Source organism: Pseudopipra pipra, chromosome 6, assembly GCF_036250125.1.
Source record: "Pseudopipra pipra isolate bDixPip1 chromosome 6, bDixPip1.hap1, whole genome shotgun sequence".
NCBI classification, from domain to species: Eukaryota; Metazoa; Chordata; class Aves; order Passeriformes; family Pipridae; genus Pseudopipra; species Pseudopipra pipra.
This window is the reverse complement of record NC_087554.1, coordinates 58,755,395-58,778,154: the sequence shown is the minus strand read 5'-3', so window position 1 is coordinate 58,778,154 and position 22,760 is coordinate 58,755,395.

The window sequence follows — 22,760 nt, the reverse complement described above, 5'->3', positions numbered from 1 at the left end:
CTGTGGCTGCCCCATTCCTGAAAATGTTCAAGGCCAGGTTGGATGGGACTTTGAGCAACCTGGTCTAGTGGAAGGTGTCCTTGGATGCAGCAGGGGGTTTGAAGTGAGATGATCTTTAAGGTGCCTTCTTACTCAAATATGAACTTGGATTTCAGGAAAACAAAACCAAAATGAACCGTGATAAACAATAAGCATTTATCAAAGAACTAACTTTTACACATATAAATAACAAGTTGTAAATAACAAGACCACTTTCTATAGCTCCTACTGGTAATTTCTAATAAGTGTCCTTAAGTTTAATGGGGGGGGAGAAAACCACCAAAAAAATACCACCCCAACTGAAAATTCTATTTGCAGACAGTCTGTTCTTTTTTTAGTTTCAACAACAACAAAAAAATCTTCCCATTTCAATCATCATTACCAAGTTCTGTTTCAGAGGATGAAAATATCCCATAGAAATGAAAGTTGTCACTTCATGGGTTTTGATCTTTCTTCACTGTTTGCAAAACACATTTTCCCAAAATAAACTAATTTGGCATGTTTCTCTGGAACCCAGATAACCCACAACTACTGACTGCCCCTGGGACAGCCCTCTGACACCAAAATGCAATGAAACTGCCAAGGGCAGCGGAGCATCTGGCATGGCTGGGATCTACATTTCTTACTTCACAAATGCTGCTCAGCCCAAAGAAAGTAAATTTGTGCCTGAGAATCCCTCCTTCTAATTGTTTTCCCCTGCCAGAAACCATATGATCAAGATATCTGCATGGGGTATATTTTCTCTTGGTCTGTATTTAACCACAGTAGCATATTTCTACGGGAACATCACTCTGTTTTATAGATGTGCTGGTGCTGCCACGAGCTTTTCTCATTATTGCTTTTGGTCAGAGCCAACCACAGTTTTTCCTCTCTGAGCACTCACAGCCAGACGTAGACAGACGTCGCTGTGTGGTGTGGGGCACATCCTCTCCAATCTGTGCAGCGTTTGCTTGTGCGAACGCGAGACTTCTGAAGAGATAAACAACTCATCTCCCCCCCCCCTTGCAGCTGTGTAACTCCAAGCCTTTTGCACAGATGCATCCTTTACATCTTGTTTCAAATGAATTGGCAAACCTTGAAGGGAAAAGATGCTTTTGGCGTCTCCAAATCATAATGAAATACGTCTTCTGCAGACATGCGGCTTTGTGACGACTTTAAAGATCGCCGCGGTTTGCTCTTTGATCACACGCTCAGTGCAGACACAAGCTTGAGGTAAGTGTTTTCATATCAACTCCACATAAGGAAAGAGGCCACCCAGAAAGGCCAGATGAGCCTTGGACCCTGGTTTTGAAGAACAGAAGCCTTTTTAATTTTATTATATTATTATACTACTATATTATATTATTTGTAACAAACGTGGATAGAGCCTTCCTAAATCTTCGTTCGCGAAGCCTAGCCATGATGATGATATTATATTATACTTTATGATACATAATGTTATATCTTAATACAAGAAGAGTTATAGACCTAACTTTTACTCTCATCTCCCTGAAACATCTGTTTTTTAAAGGATTAAGTACCTAACATTTTAATGAGACCATTTTTCTTCATATTATAATAATGTTATGTTCTTATTCAATGCTTTCTTTAAACTCTCTATTGTGTTAGTGAGCTACGTTATTTGTTCTGCTTCTGACGGAAGACACACTGAGGGATTAGTTTCTTTTATTATGCAATAAGCTGTCTGTTCCCATCTAACTGCTGCTGCCCTTGCTGCCTAACCTCTCCTACAGGACCTGTGCTCCTCGGTTTTGGCGAGTAGGAATTGCCACCAGGCTTCCATGACTTTAGGATTCACTTTCTTTTTGATTTTCATCTTTCCTCTCTTTTGTCTTTCTTTTGATGCCTTTTAGTTTCTGAACCACCATCGCCCAGTGAGATGCAATCAGATGGCAAGCACCCTCCAAAATATTCATCAGGCAACTTCTGCAAACAACTGCCACAAGAAGGAGTAAAGCAAATAGGTTGCCCAACGGCTTAAATGTTCATTTCTATATAAGATTCCATTACTACTTCTGAGCATGATCCTGAACCCTACAAAGGCCATCTGTGACCAGGGAGAAAGCTGATTGCTCCGCTCCCTTCCTTCAGTGAAGATCTCACACGTGAAAACACTTCAGCCCCTCTACCTGGCAGCAGTGGTTAGCACACATCATAGGGGGTGGCAGCATGGCTCACTGCCCCCACCAGTTCCCATTATTTGTTCTGTGCTAAAATCTTTAAATTCCTTAGGAATTAAGTCTTGATTAGCTGAAAAGACCGCCAACACAGCCTGGAGTGGGGATGGCTTCTCAAACTGTGTTGTGGTTCATCCATACAGTCTCCTCAGCAAATTTTCTCTCCTATAGGACTGTGGTTCCACCCAAAAGTCCTTCCCTTTCCATGCTGTCATGGTTTCACCCCAGCCAGCAACCAAGCCCCACACAGCCACTCACTCACTCCCTCACCATCAGGATCGGGGAGAAAATCGGAAGGGTGAAAGCTGGAAAACTTGTGAGTTAAGATAAAGACAGCTTAACAGGGAAAGCAAAAGCTGAGCACACAAGCAAAGTAAGACAAGGAATTAATTCACTGCTTCCCATGGGCAGGCAGGTGTTCAGCATCTCCAGGAGAGCAAGGCCCCATCACACATAATGATAACTTAATAAGACAAACACCATCACTCCAAATGTCCCTCTCCTTCTTCCCCCACTTTATACACTGAGTATGATGTCATATGATCTGGAATATCCTTTTGGTCAATTTGGGTCAGATGTGTCTCCTCCCAGCTTCCCAAGCACTCTCAGTCTCCTCAGTGTGGCAGTATGAAAAGCAGAAAAGGCCTTGGCTCTGTGTAAGCCCTGCTCAGCAATAACAAAAAACATCTCTGTATTACCAACCCTGTGTTCAGCACAAACCCAAAGCACAGCCCCATACCAGCCACTGAGAAGAAAATTAGCTCTACCCCAGCCAAAACCAGCACACGTGCCTAGGGCAGGCAACCTTTCCATGTGTCCCTTTACAGCCTTTGATCCGTGCCAGAGGGGTGAGGAGGCGACAGAACATCTGGCACTTTGCAGGTTCAGTGGATAACACTTGATCTCAGTCTCCCCCAGGGCTCACAGCTGAGGGAAACTTCGAGGGATGTCCCATAAGACCCTTTTCTCAGGTCAGGGAGGCCAGAAATAGTGAGTGCCACTAGCTATGGCATGGAAACCTGCTCCAGACTTCAGCAGGAGGGTAAACAAGATACCCAGAAATGATGGGATTTGGGGAATTTTGGGGGGTTTTTTTGTCTGTGAAATGTTTTTATCACCCCTCACCTAAGCACCCAAATTAGGGAATAAGTTACACCACTTCCCTAATTAATATATGTAATACAACTACTCACCACTGTGACCAAAGAGATCAGTTCTGAGAATTTTACCCATACAGACATAATTCTATTTCAGGATATTTGAAAACAGCCAAGGGAAAAAAGATAAGCCAGTATATATCACAGGATGTGAGAAAAAACCCACATCTTTCATCCAAACTGCCTGCTGGGCAGAGTATCACACCTCATCATCTTTCTTAGGTAATTTTTTTTTTTTAAGTTTTCCCACACAACCACAATGGAGCTGTCAATGCAGTTTTACACAGATCCCCAGCAGGTGTAAGACAGTGTGATCTCCAATAACTCTGTTTATGTTAATGGGGATTTGGCCTAAGGTGCTAAAATATTTACTGCAGAGAGATTCGTAGATCTGTTATAATTATGTTTTATCTACTGATCAAACCTCTGACTGCTCCTAGTGCCTTAATTACTAGACTTGGATTTCTTCCAGGAAGAGATAAACACCAGTAGAGAGATGGGAGGAAAAAAAAAAAAGAAAGAATAATTTAACATTTCCCTGGAGAAACAACAGAGAAGAAAACATTTAACAATAACCAGAATTAAGCATAGATTAAGATGTTCAGTAGTTATTGTTCATGAACAAAATCAGACACACTAGAAAGGGCCAGAAGCCACATTACCCCTCCATATACCCAGCTGGTCCCTGGTGCCCACTCACCAGGGTTCCTCTTGCTCATTAAATTACCCTTTTTACTGGACTTTAGACACTCCTTACATGCCTTATTCAAAGGCCTGGTACAACGCACCACTGCGAATTTTTTCTTGTTGTTCCACTTGAAGTTTTACCTTCTGACCATCACAACTTTGGCTTTAAAAGCTGTGTGACCCACTGGCTGCAGTTCTGTGACACCATAGGAGTTCACTAGTTTCCTTGCAACAATTTGTTCTATTTTTCAGCTGGGGACAGAAATTAAACTAAAACTAACACACAGGTAACGCATATTAATCAACACAACTTCGTAGTGCTACAAAGGGGCACAACAAGCTGTCCTGTAAATTAAAGTCAGGAAGGCAAAAAGGCATCCAGGAATTTTGCAAAGCAGACTTCCCATCAAAACCTTCTTTCAGTACTAGGGTGTTTGGGGTTCATGAACAAGAGCTCCAGGAAATCTGCTCCAAGTCCTTTCCTGGATGTGTATCACACACACATGCTGTTGGCTGTTGGAGAAGGGTTTTCCATAAAGACCTCACATGCATATGCTCAAAAAAACTCCAACCTAAACAAAACATTTCTCTGCCCACAATTTTCCTACCCGAAGAGAGGCCAAGAGCATGTTCTAAACAGACGTGAGAGCTGGTTTATTTGCTGTACTGCTGCAAGGTGCTCAGAGAAGGGAAGGACGTGCCAAACTTGCAGACACTATGTTGGCTGCTCCAAGCAATGTGGTATGGGATACACTCCAGCTGGTGGATTTCAGTTTGCTGCCCAAGGCCTGCAGATTAATTTTCAAGGGGTCACAAATGGTAGAAAGAGAATAAGACTAACATCAGAGCATTTAAATGCACTTTTACAGAAAATAATATGAAAATCTGTATATGAAAAGTGTTGGGAAAAAGCTTATTCTTAAAAAGCATTGTGGGAGTATTCCCTATCTCCACATCAAATCCCTGACTTGGTATGAAGGAAGGAAGATGAGGGTGTGTTGCTCTGCAGCCTCATCTTTTCTGCTCGGCTGCCCCTCACTTCCCAGGGGAACTATCTATCCAAACTCAGTAATCTGAAAGGAAGTTCAGCCTGAATTTTACCAAGACCCCAAACACCAGACAAGAACACAATGTGCATGTGAAAAACAGGGACTGAGAGGGAAAAAAAATCACACTGTACTGTCATGGGTGGACAGGCAGTGTCAAGAGTTCAGTTTATGGGTATGAACTGTTTGTTAGAAGACTTGCCAAATCACATGCAGGGCAGTGATTTCACAGCTAAAGTGGTCATTCCTTCAGTGTGAAGTAATTAACCAAATCTGGACCCCATCCCTGCACAGCACCCAAATTTGCTTCTTCTTAATTCAGTTTCCATTTTGTTATTCCTGCTGCACAGTATAAAATCATAAATCACATTTCCTGGAAGAGTAGAGGAAACTACATACCTTGCTCATCATACAGGACAAGACAGACATGATTTAAATACAGATGTTTTGAAGATGATGTATCTGAGGCATTTTTTTTCAGAAAATCAGACTTCACTCTAAAACCATCTGGAACTTTAAAATGAGTACAGATTTCCCAGTTACATCATCACAGTTTTAAAAATAGCCCACTACACTACATCAGATGCAAACTAATTTACCTGCATTATTAGTCTTCGTTAGTTGTACTACTGATCCTCTCAGGAGCCTTAGCAGTGAACAGCAACCACCATGAGCAAGTATAAGTGCAAATAACATCAACAATTATCTTTTGACCTGTTTTTGACATTTACAGAATTTGAGCCAAACTCGTCCCAGGAGCAACATAAAAAAAAGCCAACAAAATGACACCCTGGGTCAGTTTAGTCCTCCCCCTCAAATCTTCAGTCAGTACTCATTTATTTTCTTAGACACATTTCCTGTTTCCACTTTTTAAATACATTCTGTCTCAGACACCATCCTTTAACTTTTGAATATATCCTTGAATTTCCTTTTATTTTATTTTTTTTTTCCTATCCAGCTTTCCATCCTGGTCTTTGCAGTGACACCAACTCTTTCCAAGGGAACAGAAATGAAACAAAACCTTAATCCTAGCAAACAGCTTGCTGCCTGCCTTCAGGAGGTATCTAAGGGATTTCCATCTCCCAGAAAAGGAGAAGGCTTCAGCTTTCATGTCCTTTGTAGGTTACTGGGGAGCTGTGCATTTCCATGTCTCCCAAAAGCCAAAGGGAAATGTCCTTTTGTTTCCTCAGCAGATTGTTAGTTCCAGATGTACCTTCAGAGTCAGAGGGCCAGAAACCTGCCAGCCTGGCTTATGGATGGCCTGACTGCTCAAACAACAACATCCCTTAACTAGGTTTTATTTAAAAAGATAACTCCGTGGGAAAGGCCAAACCAACCAACTAACAAAGAGAAAAAAAAAAAAAAGTGTACCTTTTCCTCATGTCCCTTTCATTGACTTAGGATCTGGTCAGAGATTCTCTACCATTTAGGAAAGATTACACATACTCCAGCTTTTTCAATGCCCTGTTTCATAAAGTGTAATTTACTCAGCCTCTGCTCTTTCTGGGTGGTCAGTGTCAATTAATCATCTTCAAGTAACACTCCATAGCTGATTTCTGCTATTTTGATTATTTCCTGTTTCATATTATCAGGGGCAGATGCTTTCCTGAGCTGTTTTAGAGGTGTTGCAGCACTGAGTTAGTGAGGTTATCACCAAAACAGAGGAGCCTCTGCACCAAAGGCTGTTCAACACCTCCAAGGTATTCCTAAACACCCAGTGATGCCAGTGGCAACATTGCGATCATTGCTCACTTTTACCTCACTTTTATTGAGATATATTCTTAGGATGCAAGACATTGTTTCCTTAGTCAGGGCCATTTTATCAGCCACAAAGGAAAGAAAAAAAGTGATTGTGTATGTCTTGTGAGGTGTCTTCACAGCTATGGTTTTTTAAAAAAGCTAAAGTAGATGATCAGCCATGATCACAGTCCTTCCCAACTACAGGGACCTACACAGCTTCTCCATTACCAGGGAACAACAGGACATAAGAGTACTGAAGCCAGTAATCCTGCTTCCACTGAAAGCAGAGGATTAATTTTCCTGAGCAGCCCTTGTGTCATTTCCCCAAGAACCAAGGTGAGTGTATATTGCAGCTGACCCCAACCATTTCTTGCACATCAGTATACTGACAGACTATGCCAAAGGACTTTCCTTTCTCAATACTTCTAGTGGCTCTACCATCAAACCTTCCACTTTTTAAGTACTTTTTTAGGGAGAAAAGGGGTATGCCTATATAAGTAAGCTGCAGTCTCTCCTGTGAGCTTCTCATTAAATTGTCTCCAATACACTGTGAACTTGGCTGCAGTTCCTGTTCATTATGTCTGCAGACACTTGACTGAGAGCTCTCTGTAATGGAAATATTTGGCAGTTGGGCTTTGTGACCATTTTTTCTGCTGACTTAATTTCTTCTGACAAAATACTGAAGGAATGAAGAAGAGATCTGTTTTAAATAATGAGGATATTTGACTTGGGAACATGATGCAGCTGCTTTAGTATTAAGAAAAAAATAATCACTTTAAAATGCTTTTGTCTGTCACGTGTGAAAGCACTGCAGAAAGGCACTGGGAAAAGAAACCATCAGCAAAGTTTACTTAAAACTTGTGGTGTGAAGGAAAGAACACAATGGTAGAACTAAAAGAGGGACTTGATTTGGCAATCTTCATCATGAGCCAGTGTGTGCCCAGGTGGCCAAGAAGGCCAGTGGCATCCTGGCCTGCATCAGCAACAGTGTGGGCAGCAGGACCAGGGCAGTGACTGTCCCCCTGTGCTGGGCACTGGTGAGGCCACACCTCAAATCCTGGGTTCAGTTTTGGGCCCCTCACTACAAGTGAGACATTGAGGTGCTGAAGCATGTCCAGAGAAGGGCAACAGGGCTGGGGAAGGATCTGGAACACAAATCCTGTAAGGAGCAGCTGAGGAGCTGGGGGTGTTCAGCCTGGAGAAAAAGAGGCTCAGGAGGACCTTATCCCTCTCTACGACTCCCTGAAGGGAAGCTGTAGCCAGGTGGGGGTCACTCTCTTCTACCAAGTAACAAGCAATTGGACAAAAGGAAATGGCCTCAAGTTGTGCCGCGGGAGGTTCAGGTTCGATATCAGGAAAAATTGGGGAAAGAGAAAAACTTCAGCCCAATCTCAGCCCTCTAGACCACTTTAAACCAGGTGGGGACCCAAATACTCTTCCATGCGTGACACAGGACGGGAGATTTGCAAGCAGCACTAAGGACATGACAGACACACACCACACACAGCCTCTCCAGGGGCTCTGCCAAAAAAGTAGTATGTTTGTCATGCAAAAATGTGCTGCAACATGGAATAGCATGTAATGATGTTATATTCTTCATAGAATTGGTACAAAAGCAGGCAGCTCCTTTCTCTTTGCTACTGTGAGGAAAAGGGAAACCAGGTTCTACAACGAGATGGAAGATTTCATCTGTGGTTGCTGCCTCTGTACAGATAAAACTGGTAACTAGAAGTAGCAACATCTTTTCAATCACTTTCTGCACTGTGGAGGCAGTAGCCCAATATGCTGCAATGTGTACTGTAGTTTAAAACCCTGATGTTTTTACCCTAAAAGATAATGTCAAATTAAGGGATTGATCCTGCAAATGCTAAAATATGCCCTCATCTTCAGGAATTCAGTCATCTGTTTCCTTTAGTGTATCAAGTCGTATGGCCATGCACAGGACTCATATTGCATAGCAAGGGGCTAAGGTTGAGCCACAATCCTACACAGTAAAGAGAGAACCTCAGGAATCACTGCAATACTATCACTACTCCTGATTAATGTTAAGTAAAAGTATATTTCATGTTATTTTACACATCAAAGGTGTTAGAAAATAAAATTCATTATCACCGGAATTATGTGATTTCCCCAAACTTTCATTTTCTAAGCTGTGAGAAACAGAAACTATAAACACAAAACAGTCGTATTTAAACATTTTCTTTCTTACATGCAAAGACAAGCAAAGGGAAAATTATAAAGTAATTAATTATGCAGGTGTCTTCTGGATTCTCTGTTCTTTTGCTTTGTATTATGTTCTGAACTGCTCAAACTATCGTGGTATTACTCTGCTCTCCATTGCTGGCAAAATCCTGGCAAGAATACTCTTGAACAGACTAATACCCACTATAGCAGAAGGTATCCTTCCTGAAAGTCAGTGTGGTTTCAGAGCCAACAGGAGCACCACAGACATGGTATTTGTCCTCAGACAACTGCAAGAGAAGTGTAGGGAACAGAACAAAGGTCTTTATGTAACCTTTGTCGACCTCACTAAGGCTTTTGACACTGTGAGCAGAAAAGGTCTGTGGCAGATTTTGGAACGTTTAGGTTGTCCCCCTAAATTCCTCAAAATGATCATCTCACTCCATGAGGATCAGCATGGCCAAGTCAGATATGGCAACACACTTTCTGAGCCCTTTTTAATTAAGAATGGTGTGAAACAAGGCTGCGTTCTCGCTCCTACCCTATTCACCGTCTTCTTTAGCATGATGCTCCAAAGGGCCACAGCAGACCTCAATGATCAGGACGGTATCTACATTCGATACCGTACTGATGGAAGTCTATTCAATCTAAGGCGACTGAAGGCCCACACTAAGACCTTAAACCATCTTGTCCGGGAGCTGCTTTATGCTGATGACGCCGCCCTTGTTGCCCACACAGAAGCAGCTCTGCAGCGTTTAACATCCTGCTTTGCAGATGCTGCTGAGCTCTTTGGGCTGGAAGTCAGCTTAAAGAAGACAGAGGTCCTCCATCAGCCTGCACCTCAGGATGTCCCCCATCATCCCCACATCACCATTGGTCAATCAGAGCTCAAATCAGTCCAACAGTTTAATTACCTCGGTAGCCTCATCTCCTCAGACGGTAAGATTGACGGAGAGATAGATAACAGATTAGCAAAGGCATATAGTGCTTTTGGAAAACTCCATAAAAGAGTATGGCGTAATAAACACTTGAAGAAAAGCACCAAGATCAGTGTTTACAAAGCCATAGTGTTGTCTACTCTCTTATATGGATCTGAATCATGGGTCATCTACCGCCACCACCTGCGTCTCTTAGAACGCTTCCATCAACGCTGCCTCCGTACAATTCTAAACATCCACTGGTCAGACTATGTCACCAACACATCTGTTCTAGAGCAAGCAGCTATCACAAGTATTGAGGCCATGCTGATGAGAACACAGCTGCGTTGGGCAGGTCACGTCTCCAGGATGAAGGACCACCGCCTCCCTAAGATCTTGCTTTACGGTGAACTTGCCACTGGCTGCCGCATGAGAGGAGCCCCGAAGAAAAGATACAAGGACTCCCTGAAACAACATCTCAGCCTTGGCCATATTGATCACCATAACTGGTCTACTCTGGCCTCAAATCGGGAGGCCTGGAGACACACCATCTATAACGCAGCTGATGCCTTTGAGAAAGCACGCAGGATCACCCTCGAGGAAAAAAGGCAACGCAGAAAGAACCGTGTATTGCAGAATACACCATCTAAGGAGTCTTTCTGCTGTGCCTTTTGCAATCGGATATGTCTGTCACGGATTGGCCTCATAAGTCACCAGCGCGCCTGTAGCAAATGTGGATAGAGCCTTCCCAAATCTTCGTTCGCGAAGCCCAGCCATGATGATGATGTTCTGAACAATAACAAGGATACAGTTATCAGCAGCAAGTACATAATAGTTTTCATAAGGGATGTTTGTGCCTAGCATAGCTTATTAAGAAAGTTTATATAAGCATCATGTCCCAGTACCTAATCCACCAAAATAGGTCAATCATGCAATGCCAGAGAAAAATAAACTTTTTTAAAAATAAACTGTTTGGGAATTTAATTCACTTTTTATTAAACTACAAGGTTCTTTCATTTTTTTTAAACACCAGAGATTAATGTGGCTATGACAGAAGCTACATGTCTTACTTTGACCTTTCAGTTCTTTCAGGCCACCAGTGCATTCTGGAAAAGGCAAGTTTGGCTTTTCCACACTGGGAGATGGACAGCAGTGCACCAAGTCAACACTCCACTTTCAAAATGTCAAAATACCAGTAGCCAAATGCCCAAATGTTGGGATTCCAGCCATACTCCGGCATGTGGAATTCTTGCCTGACAGATGCTTTTCTCTCCTGACTGAGCCACTGCTTCTGCCACCCACCCTCTGCAAAGGTGGGACCCCACTGTTGGCACAGCCCCTCCCTGCTGCCTTGTTATCACCCTGAACATTCAGGTCCTATCCCTGCCGTTGTTCCTGATCGCCCCTCAGGATGACTCAGAATAGTTGTTACAATATCAGTTTTCTGCTTCTTCACATAAAATTACTTGCGCTGCATACCAGGAGGGTAAACAGAGTACGTCTCACTTGTAAAAGTGGAAAATGAGGATCTGGGGAACCATAAAACCATCAGTCTGGAAAAAAAATAGCACAAATTATTAAACAATCTGTTTATAAACACCAGGAGAACAATAAAGTGATTTAAAAAAGCTAGAGTGGATGCGTCAAGAACACGTTGTACCCATCCTAAACTCATTTCCCTCTTTGACAGGATGACTGGTAAGGTGGGAGGTGGTAGACTTTGGATGTCTTGATTTCAGTGATGAGAAACAAGGATAATGTGGTTTCCAGGAGCCTGCAAAAACTTGTCACAACCAGTTGTCCTCAGACTGACACACATGTTGCCGTTGGGCTCCTGCAGTGGTCAGTCCTGCTCAGTTGTACTCAATATTTCCATTCCTCATGTTAATGAGGCAAAGTAAAGCTCCAGGAACATGCAGGTGGCCTCAATTAAGAGGGTCATACACACCAAGGAGGGCAGGATATGCCCACAGACAAACCAGAACTAGGTGTGACCAGGCAGGGGCCAGGAGACATGATGCTGGAGGGGAAGGGGATGCACTCCCCTTACACACTCATGGAGCTGTGCCAGTGAGGCATCAGCACCTACATACCCCTGGAAACTTACCTTTTAGATGTTCAAGGTGTAAATTAGGGTTAGCTGCCAAACTAACCTAATTTGAGATCAATTAGTGACTTAGTCTGCCTTTGACTGCCTTGACAGCTTCTCTGGCATCCTCTGAAAAGGAAACATCTACCGAAAATAAAAAACGAAATAAAAAAACCAAGATATCTAACACTGGCTGTCAGTAATATCTGTGGACAATGTGTCCACAGCCCTGACCCATGCTGTTATATATTTCAAAACAGTTAGTAATAAATATCTGACTGTATATACAAAGAAAGCCACGGCAGCTGGGAACATTGACAAGCAAGCTTTATTTCCTTGTTATTTACTGTTGAACAAAGGTATTGACAAGAGAGCTAGAGAGAAGATGCACATTTCTCTCCATCTGCCTTATTACACCACTGTAAGGCACAGCAGGAAAGGTCTCTGTAGAGCCAAGTGGAGAAAATAATAAGTAGGTTTGAGATGACAAGAAATTAAACATGTACTTCTTCCATCCCAACTGATCCCACCATACCTTCCAGAAAGATGGTGTCATATGTAGAAAACCTCTGCCAGACTTTTATTTCTCCTCCTCACCTGAGCCAAAGGACAATTTGATCCCTTCCCGTGGTGCCCATGGGCTTTCTTCCTGTTTTAGGTATTTATTAAAGACAAAGTCAGTCTGATAGCTGAGGCAGTTCGTGGGAAGTCTAAGGGGAAACATCTGCCTCCTCTCCAGGGAAGCTTGTCCCAAACTGATAGAGCTTAGAGAAGTTCAAATCTCAATCAAAAGACTTTAGTATACTAGTGTGCAGGAGGGGAAGGCTCATCAGCGAGGGCTGAATTAGGTGTTGTCAGGGTGAGATGGTGGAGCAGCACCTGGGTCTGCAATCAGAGATAAGGGGCAAAGAAATCAGTGCAGCCCTAAATTCCAGGGATTTTCTACAAGGGTCCTTTAGGAACTTTGTCTGTTGGGGGAAACAATAGCAGCATGAGCTGGGACCTCTGTCTCAACCCTGCCTCTGCATGAGGGACAGGAGCACAGCCACTGGGTCTCCCTGGCTCGTGTCTGTCTGGAGGAAAGGACATTTGAGCTGTTCTGCAAATAATAAGCCTCTGCCAGCACTTTCAATGTAGTTGAGGTCTTTAATTACGCTTTTCAATTTTCATTTTCAAAGTTTTATTCACAGCAAAAAAAATATCACTGCTCTCATTTCATAGTTGCAGATTTACAAAACTACAGGGAAGAGATGGAAAATGTGGCAAGGTTCATTTAGCTCTGAGGCAAGGAGACATCCCTGGGTAACCCAGAGTCAGCACGAGGTACCACTGGGGCTGCTATCTGTGCTGTTTCATGACCTGCTTTAAAAGAGAGTAGCAGAAAAAAAGCACTGCTTTCCCCAAAAGGACCACTCCCCAGTTAGCAGTCCTATAGACTGTGAGTGATGAGAAGTCTCTGAGAAGGTAGTGGACTGTCTTGTTTTAATATTGTGACCACATTATTGCTTCATATATATTTTTCCCATGCTACTGATAACACCTTAGGGCACTGGAATGGGAATAATTCAAACAATTTTGTTTTCTTTCACTACTTACTCTCCTGGCTCCCTTATTCAAATTTAGGAAAGTTGGTATCAGCTTTGCTTAGCATCCACATTCATTTTAATTTCACGTTCCTCTTCCCTCACTCAATGCCATGCTCTTTGCAGAAAGACTTAACCACAGCTGGGCCAAACATGCTATCGAGCAATGAAGATGTTTCTGTGCCTGTCATATTTCAAAGTTGCTCTCACTCACCACAAAACCCACAGAAGGAGGATTACAGAGGAAGGAAAAACTAGTGGCCACTGCCAAGTCATTGGTTCACAGTCATTTCCTACCATCAGTTCAGTTTCTTACCCTTGTAATGTTTTGTGTAAGAGAGCACTGGAAACAAAGGTAATCCTCCAGGAACCCTCCTCTCTGCTTTCATCTGAGCTAGATAACCTATAGCAAAAGGAGCATCTCCTCCCTTGCTGGCATGGGAAAATTGGAAAATGCATTGCTGGCAGAGGGCTGCTGAGCACCCTGGCTTAGGCTGCTGCTCTGATAAAAGTCTCTTAATGACCACTAGGTGGGGAGAGAAACTTATTGTCCCTAAATCCCTGGAAAATATGTAAAGCAGCATGGTGTGCTGTCACTCCAAACCCTCAGTGTTTAACCTGACTGATTCCCTCCCTCAGCTGCAGATGAGTGGAGGGGCCATAAACTAGATGTAATCAGAGGCAAAGAAATCCCTCCGTATGATCTGCAGGTTTCATTTATAGTCTGTAGTTTTTCTGGGCTCTGTTGCAATCCCAGAGGTGTTGGATCTTAAATTCGTTGATGGTGCAGGAGTAAGTTTAATATTATATACAGGAAATGTTGGGCCAAAGTAATTTCTATGGGTAAGTTCCTTACTGACAGATTTATTTGGCAGAGGGATTTGGGCTATTTTGAGTTTCTTTGGCTATTAAATAGAAGGTACTTCAAGAAAGAATTGGGTTTGCTTGTGAGTCCCAGGAGAAAAAGATCAAATTCAGAGAGTTTAAGAAAGATGACTGAAGAGATACAAGACATGAATTATCTCTCCAGTTATCTCAGAGTTGCCAATATTACCTATTTCCAAAAACTCAGTCATCTAAGTTCTCACTAGATTAGTACTTACAGAGGTGTCTGGGGTATGTGGAGGGATGGATCTCGCTAAAGAGTTAGTAATCCTTCTCCATTGGCAACCAGATTCCCCAGGTCAGCCACTTTCATGAGCTGCATCTGATTAGCTGTCAGGAATTTGAGCCTATGTGCCTACATGTAGCCATTGAAGAGCACCAAGGACACTCACAGTGTTAGCTCCAGACAGAAACACAGGCAACACCAGGCTTCAAAATTTTCCAGTGAAGACAGACACAGTGGATGAAGGTGCTCAGCACTGCCATGGCCAGTCTCTACTGACACCCAGCTGGCTAGTTTAAAGCCAGACTGGGTCTGCATTCCAAGCATGGCTGCAGCACAAATACGTCCTCAGAAACCCGACCTCCTGGTATTTGCTTTAGAGACAGAACCAGAAGTTCTCCTTCTCACTTGCAGTCTGAGCTGAGAACTACAACAGCGCCCACAAACAACTGTGGTTGCTATAAAAATTATATCTTAGTCACCTTTCAGTAGCAAATACCTTGAAAGCATTTGGCTTCAGTAACTGTAAATTTCTCACTTCATGCCTGGTAGTAAACAACATTCTCTTTCAAAAAAGATGTGAAGGTTGCCATGGAGCTCCCAAATCTTCTTGGTCCAAGAGAAGTTAATGTTTCAAGTACAACATTTTGATGAGGATATTCTGTGTGGTCTTTTTCCTCTGCATTCCCTGATAGAGGGATCATTACCTATGACCAAATAAGAGAAGCACTTGGCAGCTACCGCACTCATCCACCAAGTTCGGTGTAATGTACTTCCAAGAAGAACATCTGGCTCTGTAATTTTGTTCCTTGGCAATGCAGCTGTTGTCTATATGGCTGGCTACCCCTCTCTGCTGGCAGCTGTGAAAATGCATTGGGGTATGATTTGGACACAGACTGCTGCTTTATGATGTCTGGATGTTCTTTGTCCTTGCCTTCATCCCAAAATTGCCTACACCTAGGAATGATTTTGCTTCGCAAATGAAAGCAAGCTGCAGTCCATCTAATTTCACCTCACTGCAAACAGAAGCAAATGGGGAAGGACAGCAGCATGGAGCTATTTACCTGCTCACCAAAATGAGCATCAGGAAGACCCCTGTAAGACCACCTGCAGTTAATAGGCACAAATCATTATATATTCTGTTGTCATGGGGAGTAAAGGAGGAGAGAACTCCTGCCTCAACCACAGGCCATTTTATGGAGGCTTTGCTGAGATCTTCAGTGAATCTGAGCATATGCTGGGTGAACACTGCCACTAAATTGCATTAGGGTAAAGGACCCTGAGACAAAACAACACATGAAACCAAAAGTTTAAGCCCGCCAAAAAAACACAATACTGAAAACTTGCATTTGGTCACTATATGATAATGGTCACTATCATGGCCATTATCAAAGTGTCTGGCCCAAAACAAGAGACAATCTGAGGTGTCCAAGAATTACTGTGCAACAGTGTGCTCCCACCAGAAATGGACAGGGCATGAGCAGAGGGATCACAAGAGCACTGAGAATCAATTTTTAGTAGAAATAACAGAAAATCCCACTTCAGAAGATGAAAAAATTCTCCATCAGCTAACGAATGAAACAACTCTTTATTTTTAATAACCTGAGAGGTGACAAGGCAGAGTGCCCTCAGAAACAGTGACATTGGGGTGTTAAAAGTCCCCTTCTTGCCTGCTCCACGGAGAGTAGGAGTTTTGATAGACCACGATAACAGAGCTCAGTAGCTCAAGGTGACACAAACCCTGCTTTTAAATTGTACTGTTCCCACTTTAATTCTCTGTGTTTTTTCCATCAAACAGTTGGAGTGTTCCCCAGGATTCAAACCGCAGTTGGCCTCTGACGCTCGGGATAACCTTTTGAGAAGATAACCCCCCCATTTTCTTTCAGGTACAGCTGAGTGTTTGTTACAGCTCTCTGGTGAGTTGCTATGAAAACTAGTGTCAAATTAATAAAAGCCTTAGGAAAAAATGTCAAAGGGTCAAACACTGCTCCATATTAGGGGCTGCTAATTACAGAGCAGCAGGAGAGGCTGGGATTTCACCTGCTGGCACTCTGCTCAACACTGGTTTTAAACCAGAAAATGCCTTCACGGCTGGATACGGAGGTCAGGAGTGTGAAGAGACAGAGAAGGTGAAGCAAATAGCTTGTTAGGGTTTGAAAGCTCAAGTTTTCCCCCTGCATCATAACAGCAAAGCTGTGTGTGTCCACAGTGGGAAACAGCAGCTGTGAGCAGCTGCCTGCTGTGAGAAGTAACCCCGTGGTTATGGGAAATTGCTTGCCCCATCAGACCTGTCCTGCTCAGATGTAAATGTGGTTTCTACACTCTGGAAGGAAGAAAAGGTGGGATGAAGTTGTGCACCTGAGAAGATCTCATAGCCATATTGTCATATCCTCTTGCATTTAAAGCCCATGTTGAGTCCACTCTTCTCAAACCCTGAAATTTGCCAGCATTTGGTTCCCAAACTGATTTGCTTTGGCTGGGAATCAAGGGACTTGCCAGCCAAAGAAATTTAGTGACAGGAAGTGTCCAGACTTGGATTTTACCTCTCAGGGCAGGATGGCAGCAGCTGGTGTGAGCTGCAGGATGCAACAAGTTCAAACACAAATTCAAGCCCAGTCAACAGGGATGATCTCAACAAGGACAGGCAACTGGAAGAGCATGGAAGAGCTGAACTAAGGGAAGGCCCCTGTGTCATCAGGTTTTCACTGCTTATGGCTTTACAGTCTTTGATACAGGTGGATAAGGAGAGGGAATGTACTTTTCCAAACATTTCCAGGCAAACATGTAACAGAGAGATGCAGAGGAGTCCCAGCCTGAGCCCTGCAGGTTGTCTGCCCTGCTCAAGTGTTACCTGGAGGACAGTTTTCATAGTGATATTAGAATCATAGAATGCGTTGGGTTGGGAGGGACCTCAAAGATCATCTAGTTCCAACCCCCTGCCATGGGCAGGGACACCTTCCATTAGACCAGTTTGTTCCAAGCCCCATCCAATCTGGCCTTGAACACTTCCAGGGACGGGGCAGGCACAACAGCTCTGAACAACCTTGGCCAGCGTCTCACCATCCTCACAGTCAAGAATTTCTTCCTAATATCTAATCTAAACCTGCACTCTTTCAGTTTAAATCAATTACCCCTTGTCCTGTCACTATCTGCCAATATAAAAAGTCCTTCTCCAGCTTTCTTGTATCCCCTTTTGGCACTGAAAGGCAGCACTATGGTCACTGCAGAGCCTTCTCTTCTCCAGATTGAACAGCTCCAGCTCTCTCAGCCTTTCCTCCTAGCAGAGGTGCTCCATCCCTCTAATCACCCTCAAGGCCTCCTCTGAACTCACTCCAACAGGTCTATGTCTTTCAGTTTTAGCACCTTACACTCAGACCTTCCCAAATACTGCAGAGTGACAGGTCCCATGGCAGAAATATCCTATAAACAGATAGTCTGGCCTTGGTCTTGCTTTGCGAGCAACCTGCTTTAGGCACAGCACGTGACTGGAAGGCATTTATCTTAGCAGGAGATAACGAGTGGTTATGAGTCAAGGGCATGGGCTTCTATTTCTGGCAACACTAGTACCTCACACATCAGCTGGATAGTCCTTTCCCTCCTGCTTCCCCCACTGTCACTTGCACCTTTAGACTGCAAGGGGCTGGAGCTGCTGAGTTCCCCTGGGGCCTCTGCACAATGCTTGGTGTGACAGGAGTGTGTTTCCACTGCTGTCTTCAAAGCAATGCTGGATACAAATCCTACATGCCAGCACAGAGCAATTGGAGCAGGGGCCACAGTAACAGGATGGCAATTAAATTGGGATATTATGCAAACATTGAATGAGAATGCAAACCAGACCTTTTGCAGAGATAAAAAGCGCTAGCTAAGTTTTTCCTTGTTTCCACAAGCACGCACTCACCCCAGTTCCATCAAAAGCAAAGCAGGCAGTGACATGGTTGAGTGCTGAAAGGCTGTTGCTCTGCTATTCACGGCATGACAAGTCGCAGAACGATCTGTCACATGAACCCACTCTCGTATGATTTCCCAATGGACTGTTTTCCTGTCCTCCTTACCTCAGCACAAACTTGGAAAAGGACTGTTAACAGGACCTGGTCAAAAAAGTTGGGAAATCTCATGAGGACAGATTTCTGGAGAGTTTGTAATCTACTTCTCTGGGAAAACCTATAAAGTAAGTTTATTTTTATTTTATTTCTCTTTTTATTTTTTTTTATTTTTTTTTTCACCAGTAATCAAAATGTGGCCCATGATGGTCTGGGTGAAATGGAAAGAGGTATTGAAATGGTGGCAACCTGAGCTCTACTTCCAACCTGGTAAAAAAAATTAACAGTGCTCAAGACACCTAAGAAAGAGGAGAATTATATGTAAGCACCATGCCACTATTCAGATGTTTAGTGAATGGTTTGAACTGGAGATTATTATTTATTTGTATTATTTATCCAGTAACTAACACAGCAAAATGGGTCTCAATGACCATTTTGAAAGTGGATGAAGCTCTGAAGACGAGCTACAGGAAGGACTAAAAATCACTGGAGGATTTTGAACTATGTAACAGTGACAGGCTGAAATGAAGCATCTTATTCCTGATGTTCATTTGCAAGCAAAGGAGAGGGCTGTCACCCACAAGAGAGGGAAAGACATAGCATCTTCCAGGACTCCAGCACTTTCCCTCCTCAGATGGGGCTGAAATATGGCTGAGAGACCTGCAGAGAGGACAGGAAGGACTGAAATGCTCTTGGAAGCCATCTGGTTTCTCTGCTACTGCGTACCTGAACGGCACCTGCCGCGTGGGTTTCTCATCTCAGCTGATGATGGTGATGAAGGCTGGTGGGCTCACAACTGAAAGTGGGAGCCTAGTTGTGTTTCACTGTCATCACAAGCTCTGTGACCCAGGTGTTAAAGAGGAATTGCTCTGGGGGGTATGATTACGGGGTGATTCCTGCAGCTCTCAGGCTGCTTGGATGCCCAAGTGGAAAAAGAAGACAACAGTGTGTGTTGAAAGGAAAGCTTCACAGCTGGCACCCACAGCAAAAGCCAGAGCAACATATGGTCACAGGGCTCAGATGAGCATAATGGGCCCAGGGCTTTGGGAAAAGCTTTTCTAAGATAATGTTCTACTGGATGATGCCTACTGAGATCAGTCTGTGTCTCCAGATCACCTGCAGGTAAACTGGGAGCTATTCTGCTCCTATCACTGATCAGCAAAGCCCATTAAAGAAGTTTGAAATGTAAATTACAGAAGCTCATCAGCTGCTTGTTGTCTTCAAGTTAGTTCCTCTTATGTTTTGCTTAATTTGTGAAATAAACACTTTTTTTGAGATATCTGTTCATCTCCACACCGTACTGATCCCCTCTGGATCTACCCAAAATCCACAACCACAGACGAGGAAGAAAAGTTATGTGCTCTCTGCATATCAGAAAATATAGAGATCATCCCAATGCAGCCCAAATAATGAGGTCTGATGCCTGCAGGGTGCAAATTAGAGAGACAAGAAAGAGAATGGATCATCCTGACCACTTTCTAGACATTTGCTGTAACAACAGCAACCTGTATCTGACTATTACCACAAATGTCCTGAAGAGAGAAAAAAAATTGTGTTGGAGTTAAGCTCAGTAAATAATAGTTCTCTGAGAATGGATCTCCATATTATTCACTACAGTTGTTATCTACATCGTATTTGTTTTGTTGAGCAAAACTGGAAAATCTTGGGAGCCAGTTTTGCCCGCTAAATCTCTTGAGGTATCACCAGTGCAAAATACACGGTCATGAAGACAGCGTGGTCTCAAGTGCTTCTGAACTAAGGAAAATAACCCACAGGGATTCCTACCTTTTAATGGCAGACACTGGGAGGGAACCCAGACAGCTCCAAGATGGTGGCAAATGGCTCATTTTACTTAAATGTGCCACTGTGGGAGAATGGGGAGCAGTGAAAGGGAGCCCTGACCATTAAAAGCTTCATAAGGCTGCATCAGCTGATGGCAGCACAGTGCAGAGCACAGCACCACACCACAGTCTTCAGCAGCCACAGATCCCCCACAATACATTATACCTAAATTTCACAAAAGGCCACTGCTAAACAAGCAGAGCTTCCTCCTGAGAGATGTTGGCACCCTCTCAGAGAAGGAATGAGACAGACAGTAATGAGAGAGAGGAGGCACAGATGGGTGAAGAGCTTGTAAATCAGCCTGAGTGCACCATGAACACCTACCATGGTGTGTCTGCAAGGCTGTGACTGCAGCTCATGCCTTACACAAACCAGATACATTAGCACAGGTACATTAACAGCTGCATTACCTGCAGCAAAAGCTCTGCTGAGCACCACAAAGCCTGTGTAGATCTCATGGAAAGCATTGGGGTATGTGCTGCAGAGAGCACAGGAACACGTTTGCAGAGCACAAGCTTGGAGAGCACAGGCTGTGGCCCTGGAGGCAGGTGCAACCTGTAAACCCTTGACATGTAGCTCAGGGCTGTGCTAGTGTGGTTGGATTGGTAACATGAGCATTCACAGAGGAGGCAGGGGCTGAGCCATAGGGATCTGCTGAAGGTTTTGGCGCCTGCTTGTCCCCTTTTCTCCAGAGAATCACTGCAGCCACTCCCCAGAGCTCTCATCCACCCCTCTCTGACAGCCCAGGGTACTCTGTATGTGTCTGATGGCTTTTGACCACAAGAAAATCTTGCCATAGAGTTCATTAGAGCAGAAAGATTTTCAGCCACAGATCTGGCTTATCAGCCTATCTAGACACCTGCCCTGACCCCTTCCCCCACTGGTGAGCTGCCAGCAAGTCCCTTTCATTGTCTGTGGCTGCAAAAATTACCTGCAAGTAGACAACAGACACTGAAAATTAGGACTCTGACTATTTTCCACCTCTCTCCCTCTTCCACTGTATGCTCAAGTACTTGTAGGTCCTAAGGCATTGACCTGAGGCTCTAACCTTAAGCCTCATGCAACTTTGGGCAAACATTTCAGCAGCCTAGGTAGGGTGCCCACATTCCTCACTTGTTTTACCACCACACCCAGACACCTTTAAAGCAAGAGGATGATTTCGCAATGCAAATGAAACCTCCAGTTTTTACAAAAGGAGCAAAGTAACCTTGCTCTTGTCACCTGTGGGAAGCCAAGCTGTCCCTATAGTGAGCTGGGGGAGGTCAGCCAGCACAAAAACAACATGAAGGGGCTAAAAAAAAGAGCAGAAGAGTTTCCTATGCATTTTCTCCTTTAACAAGCTCGCTGTGAGGTTAGACCAAGCACTTTCTTCGTGACAGTCAGCAAGTAAGTTGTTTTAGCTGTGTCATGGACCCACACCCAAAGCTGGTCCCTGCCCTGCAGATCGGCAGTACAAATAGACAGAAAAAAAGGAAGCATTCCTCTTTCCTATTTTACATATGAGATAAGGGGTTTACTTAAATGATCCACTCTGCTTGTGCCAGTCTGAGCAGCAGGTTTGGAAACGGGTGCTCCCAGGTCTCATTGCAGCGCTTTGCCACAAGGCTTTGCTGAGAATAGGCTGAGCAAAGAGACACAGCAGAAAAACTGTGACATCCCTTTGCTTGCCACCTTGGTCCCCCTCCCATCTGCCTGCTCCTGGAATGTGGAGGCAGCACCAGCCTTCTGCTTAGTGGAGGCAGAAAGATCACATGAAGCAAAAAAGCACATTCCCTTCTTGGAAGCAGCCTGCTCCCTTCTTTCCAAGAGAGTAAAAGCTCTGCATGAATGTTTTATGAATCAGACGTGTTCATTTCAACGATAAAGCCAGCTTGGCAATTTGGCCTGGAAAGGGGGAAGCTGAAAACCTGCAGATTCCAGCTGGCATGTTTTTAGACACGAACCTTTTCCCCCATTGGAAACATTCGGACCCATCTAACTTGGGGAAGTTTCTCTGCTTTTAAAGAAATTGCAGATTATGTCCCAGGCATTGCTCAGAGATAAAGAAAATAGATTTGTCCCTGTAGTGACTTCACTGAGTGCATGCACACACAGTGCTAATTGGTCACAATGTTGGTGCCCCTTGATTTCCTGATTGAAGCCCTTTTACATTCC